Source organism: Meleagris gallopavo, chromosome 1 (genome assembly GCF_000146605.3).
Source record: "Meleagris gallopavo isolate NT-WF06-2002-E0010 breed Aviagen turkey brand Nicholas breeding stock chromosome 1, Turkey_5.1, whole genome shotgun sequence".
Lineage (NCBI taxonomy): Eukaryota > Metazoa > Chordata > Aves > Galliformes > Phasianidae > Meleagris > Meleagris gallopavo.
This window is the reverse complement of record NC_015011.2, coordinates 49,005,513-49,011,512: the sequence shown is the minus strand read 5'-3', so window position 1 is coordinate 49,011,512 and position 6,000 is coordinate 49,005,513.

Genomic DNA, 6,000 nt, shown 5'->3' with positions numbered 1-6,000 from the left:
AAAAAAAAAAAAGCCGAGAGGGTGTTATCCAGCAATGCACTCCCAATGTTTAAACAAGGGACTCCCTTGGGCCCATGCCTGATAAGCTGGGTGTCAGGGAAATCTATTCATCTGTTTTCCTCTTTAAACAAAAAGGCCTTCCCATAAGCGCAGTGAGGAGGGAGCCAACAGCTCTTGATGAACAGCCCTGTCTGAAGTGCCCATGCGGGAAGCCTCTCTGTCCTGCTCCCGGGGAGGAAGGAGCCCAGGATGTGAGTGTGGACAGCCCTGTGCACTGCCAGTGGAGGGACAGGAGCAGTGCGCTGGTGCAGCAGTGGGGTGTCTGGAGGTGCAGAGCTCTGTTCCCACAGTGGGACATGGGCAGGTGGGCAGGGGGGTGCCTGAGCAGACCATCCCTCCAGCTGGGTGCTGGAGCAGCGAGCAGGTGGATAGAGCAGGGCTTTGAAGACAGCCAGGCTCTCCCACGCTCTGCTCCCTTTCCCTGGCTGCGTAATCTGGCAGGGGGAGTTACAAGCCTTTTTTTTTTCTTTTTTTTCAATTCTTATTTCTCTTTTGCCAAGAATATAGGGGCAGCTCTTTGAAGTGATGCTCGCCTCTGCCAAGGACAGCAATCCAAGCGTGGGACAGGAGGGGAAAGGAGCAGAGCTGGATGTTCACGAGGATGGGGACGGCCACTGCAGCCCCAGCCAACACCATGTGAGCGGGCAGAAAAACAGAGTGGGGCTGCACCCACCGGGGCAGGGGGAATGGAAAAGTTCAGGTCTCCCATCCCACGTGTAGCCGGTGCCAGAAAGCATCAGGCTAATGGATGCAGCAGGGCGGGGAGGGAAAAATCAGCACTGAGGCTGCTGGAGATGAGGCCGCCTGCCATGAGCTGGCCTGCAACCAGAAGCAAATGTGGGGCTGCTGCACAAGAGAGGAACAAGCCAAGAGCTGGGGGATCCCAGCCCAAGAGGTGACACCAGCCCAGGCTGTGACCCTGCTGATCTGGGTGCAGTCCCACAGCATCCGAGCAGAGACAGAGACAGGACCAGAGATGAAGCCCCATCCCTGGAGGTTCAAGGCCAGGTTGAATAGGGCCGTGGGCAGCCTGAGCTGGTGGGTTGTGGCCCTGCCCATGGCACAGGGTTGGGGCTGAATGGGCTTTGAGGTCCCCCTCAACACAACCATTCTGTGATTCTATGATGCCACATTTCAAAGTGATTCTAGAGCCCATGTGGGAAAACCAGTCAGTAAGCCTGGTTTTGGGTGCACCTACAGCACAGCTTGGGTTAAATGAGGCTGTGAGAACTAGTGCAAGTCCCAGGTGGATCTTGTTGAAGCTCACAGGGAACAGTAGTACACCAAGGGTCCTGATGACCAGCAGGCTGGGTTCTCACACATTATGGAGACCTGGGCTCAAAGGGTGATTCCTCAGCTGATGGTTGGTGATGAGTCAGGCCCAGGCCCCAGCAGGAGGTGTGCAGGAGGTCCAAGGTGCATTCTGAGGACAAAGCTATCAGCAGCTTAGGGATGGAGTCCATCCAGGACAATCCATGAGGGGACCAGGACAGCAGGGGACAAGGTGACACATTGGAACAGGCTGCCCAGGGATGTGGTGGAGTCACTGTCCCTGGAGGTTGTCAAGAGCCATATGGGTGTGACACTGAGGGGCAAGGTTAGTGGGCATGGCGGTTGGACTAGATGGTCTTAGTGGTCTTTTCCAACCTTAATGATTTTATGATTCTGTGATAGATGACCAGTCAGAGATACACCACAGCATGGCCCAGGCCAGCAGCAGCACCTGAGCTCACCTAGACCCCCTTGTCCCTGGGCAGAACAGTAGGAAGTAAGGAGAGCCTAGCTGGGGCCACAGAGTCACACTGCTGCCCTTGGGGTGCCAACAACCATTCACCATCCCCTGGTAGGATATTCCCAGCTCTTCAGGGCGTGGGGCCTGTAAATCTGTCCCTGGTGAGGCACACCATCTGGGCAGGATGTGGATTACCTAAGCCAGCCGGAGGGAAAAGAGGCTTCAGAGCCAAGACACACCTGAGCAACACGTAGCCGGGCTGAGCTATCCTCGCCTGGCCTCGTCCCTCCTTCACTCGCTCTCCCTTTCTGGAATGACAGCACAAGATGCTGCCTCCACCTCAGCAACCTATGCCAAGAAGCTTTTATTTTTAAATTCACAAACAATGACCTAGCAGCTGCTCTGAGGGTTTTTGTGTGTGTGTGTGTGTTTTTTCTTCTTCTTGGTAGCAGAGTGGAAATTATATATATATTTAATTAGCTCATCGGAGCTAAATTTCCCTTCCCACCATTCTTCCTCAAAGGCAGATGTAAAATGACCCCCGACTCTGAGCTCCATTGAGGGGGTGTGACCCCACGCCATCAAACCAAAGTTTCCAGAGAAGCAGTTTCTCCCATCCTGCCTCTTTGCTTTGTTTGATTGTTGATGGTTGGAGCCAAGAATTTAAAATGCCACTTCTGTTGTCTCTCCATTATCTTGGGCAGAGGGAAGAGTGAAAATAGAAAAATGGAAGAACCTGGACAAAGGAGAAGAGTGTGGCACAGCTATTACACTCATGTTGCACAACCCCTTGCACCCAGCCTGCACCCCAGGGTCCTTTTTTGCTGGGCTCATGCTCCAAGGTGCAACCACACCTTCTCCTTCCCACTGAAAGGTCCCACTCAACACCTGGGTTTTGGATATATGCTACTTTGGAGCTGGGAACCATGGGCTGCCCTGCACTGCCCATGGTTGTGCATCCTGAAGTTCAGAAGTCACTCGATCGCTGTCTGAGCCACAATAGAAGGTCAAGTCAGACGTAAAGTCTGGCAAATAGGTCAGACTTATCTCAAGAAAACACGGCTCCAAGAACAACGCAACACCTCTGGCCAACCTGCCTCATTCTCCTTCCCCTGCCAGGACAGCTCTGCAGCCGCAGGGATTTCAGGAACACCGGTCCCATGAAGCCCATACAGTGACAATAGCTCCTTCCTTCCTCCCCACATCCATCCTTCCACCTCTGCAGCACTCGTGCACTCTTAGATCCACATCCAAGGTCTTCCAGCAAGCCTTGGGCAGAAATCCTCTCCTGTCCTCCAGCCATACAGAGCAGCCAAACAGGGGCTTTTGGGGAGGAGGGGTGCACTGGCGCTGCAGGAACAGACACATTTACATCTCTGTCTGTGACCGAGGGTGTGGTTTCGGAATTGGCGTGAGCTGCTTGGAAAAAGTTTCTGGAGAAAGTGGCTCTCCTCCTGCACCCCTCTCCCTCTGGCAGAGCATTCCCTCTGGATGTTTTGGGGGTTTGTTCTTTTTTACTGAGGTCATTTTTAGATGGATCGGTGTCAGCTTGCTGCCCTGCTGGCGAGGAAGCTGGGCAGCGTGGCCGGGATTGAGGCACCAGCTTCACTGCTGGCTGCTGGTGGCAGAATCTGTCAGCAGCCCTGAAACCATCCACACCGAGCCCCCCTCTCTCCCTGCCAGGAAGCTCTATGGGGTGTGTGCATCTCTGGGTCTTCTGCCTCATCTCCAGCCTGTTCCCTGACACAGTTCCTAACTAGGACAAATCGCTGTTGCAATGAGCTCTCAGGTTAATGAAACCCTGATCCAGCCCTCCCTTTCCTCCTCCCTCTACAGGGAAACCATCCCAATGGCAAAACAAATACCAGGGATGTGTTATTGGTTCCAAAGAAGGCCTATTCCCAAGGACACCCATGGGAACCTAGCGGGGAGGGCTGGGGCAGTGGGTGGTTGGCACGGAGCAGGGACATTGACCCCATGCAGTGCCCCAGGGGATGCACTGGGGGTGATGGGATGTGCATCAGGGTCAGAGCTGCTGGTGCTGGGCTAATGGGGCATTTTGCAATGCCTTTGTTTCCAGAGACTTTTTTTTGCCTTTAACACTGATGGAAATTACCAGTCTGAAGGTTAATGTGTGATCGTGGTGCTGCAGTGACACAGGCTACCCAGGGAGGTGGTGGAGTCACCGTCCCTGAAGGTGTTCCAGAACCGTGTGGATGTGGGACTGCGGGATGTGGTCAGTGGACATGGTGGGGATGGGCTGACAGTTGAGCTAGGTGATCTGTGCCCTCATTCTGCAGAGATTCTGGCTTTATCAGGAGCCGGTGGCATCGCAGTGTTCCCCAGTCCTCCTCCAGCTCTGGGCAGGGAAGCAATGATGGGCTCTGTGATTCTGCCTGGAGATGGTGCTGGGTAAGAATGCCAGACTGGGGCTGGTGTTTCAGTAAAAATGCAGGCAGGAGAGGGAGCCAGGGGGGGAGAGTTGCACAGAACAGATCCTTTAGCCCTGTCTGGAACTAGGAAAAATCGCAACAATAGTAATATTCATCATCATCACAGCCCTCAGATATCAATTTCCATCTTGCAGCTTCTGCGTGCGCACTGACTCATTTCTTTTCCCGGGTGAGACAGGGAGGAATTGTTAGCCCATGGCAGACGTGGGGAAGCAGATATCCCCTCCAGAGAGGGGTTCGGTCGATAAATCGGTTCCTGTCCTCTCGTTTCATGTTCAGAAGGCTCGGTGTGATCAGTGTCTGCTGCAAAACCAACCTTGCCATGGTAAGTTGCTTTTAAGCCATCCCAGCACAGCCCAATTCAGCACATCAAAGTACATCTCTCCAAAACTATTTGAGATGATTTCTTCCCTGCGTGGGCACACAGGAAGGCATTCACCATTGCCACGAGCTCCCGAGGTCACGTTCTGGGCTCAGTGCTGCACTCTGGCACACTGCAGTGGGACTAACTCGGCTAAGCTGCGCGTCTAAACGCCGAGACATCTGCATGACGCACAAAGCCATCGTGCATGGGGAGATGCCAGGGCCTGAAGCCCTTTTCCCAGGCCAGCCTCCCCCATGGCCAGCTGTGCTGGTGCCGGGCAGGGTCCTCCCTGCAGCCAGGGGACCGCAGCTCCGTGTCATCGCTGGCTTCAATAGCATGCATTGTCCTGGAAAGGTCAGCTGAGCGGGCGGCAGAGAGTGTGAGGCTTCTGCTGGAGCAGCTGGGCATGGGGAAGGGATGAGGGCAGGGGGTGGCCATGGGGACAACAGGGGACAGGGGTTGGAGGAGGTCTGGGTGGATCCGTGCAGAGTGTGGCTGGTTTCCGCAGAATGGAGCTTTGTGTCGGTGTGGGCAGCACCCAGACCCGTGGTGTGGAATCACAGAATCATAGAATCACAGAATGGTTGGGTTGGAAGGGACCTCAAAGCCCACCCAGCCCCCCATCTCACTACACAGGCAGAGCTGTCACCTACCAGCTCAGGCTGCCCAGGGCCCCATCCAACCTGGCCTTGAACCTCCAGGGAGGGGGCGACCCACAGCTCCCAGAGTAAGTGACAAAAGCACAGCCTCTCTGGGAATGTCTAACTGAGGGCTCCCTGTGGAGATCTGCTTTTCCTATAACTGGCCACACTCTGTTCTCAAGGTTTTAATGGCTTTAGCACCACCACTACAGCAGCATCACCCAGTCCGTCTCTCCTTACACCCCTCAGCCTGGCGAGTCATGTCATGCTTCGCACTAAAGCACCAGGGCCGTCCTGGCAGCTGTCTCCTTTTCCCTCATCCCCTCTCTCTGGAAAATTCACTGGAATTTCAGTAACAAATATTCCTCCTTTTTTCACCAATGAATGTCTGTATCACAGCCCCTACCAGTCCAAGGGTGGGTGTGCAGCTCCACTGCCTTCTGCCTCCCTATAGCCGTGGAACCACTTGCAAAGCAGAGCCATTGCCAGCATATTTTCCTAATCTATTCATAGTTCTGTAGGACTTCAGTCAATGCTCTGGAAGAACTGGGTGATCATCTTGCACGTGAACAGCTGCTAGTCTCTGCAAATTTGCATCCACCCAGTTTTACAGCCTCTGTTAATGTCAAGGTATTTGGTTTTGGGGTTTCTGTAGCAAGTAGTTTGTTAATTTTCACAAGCTGTTCTCATTATCAGAGAGATCGCCCTGGGACAATCATTCTCCAAGGAGAATAGAATAGAGATAAATTA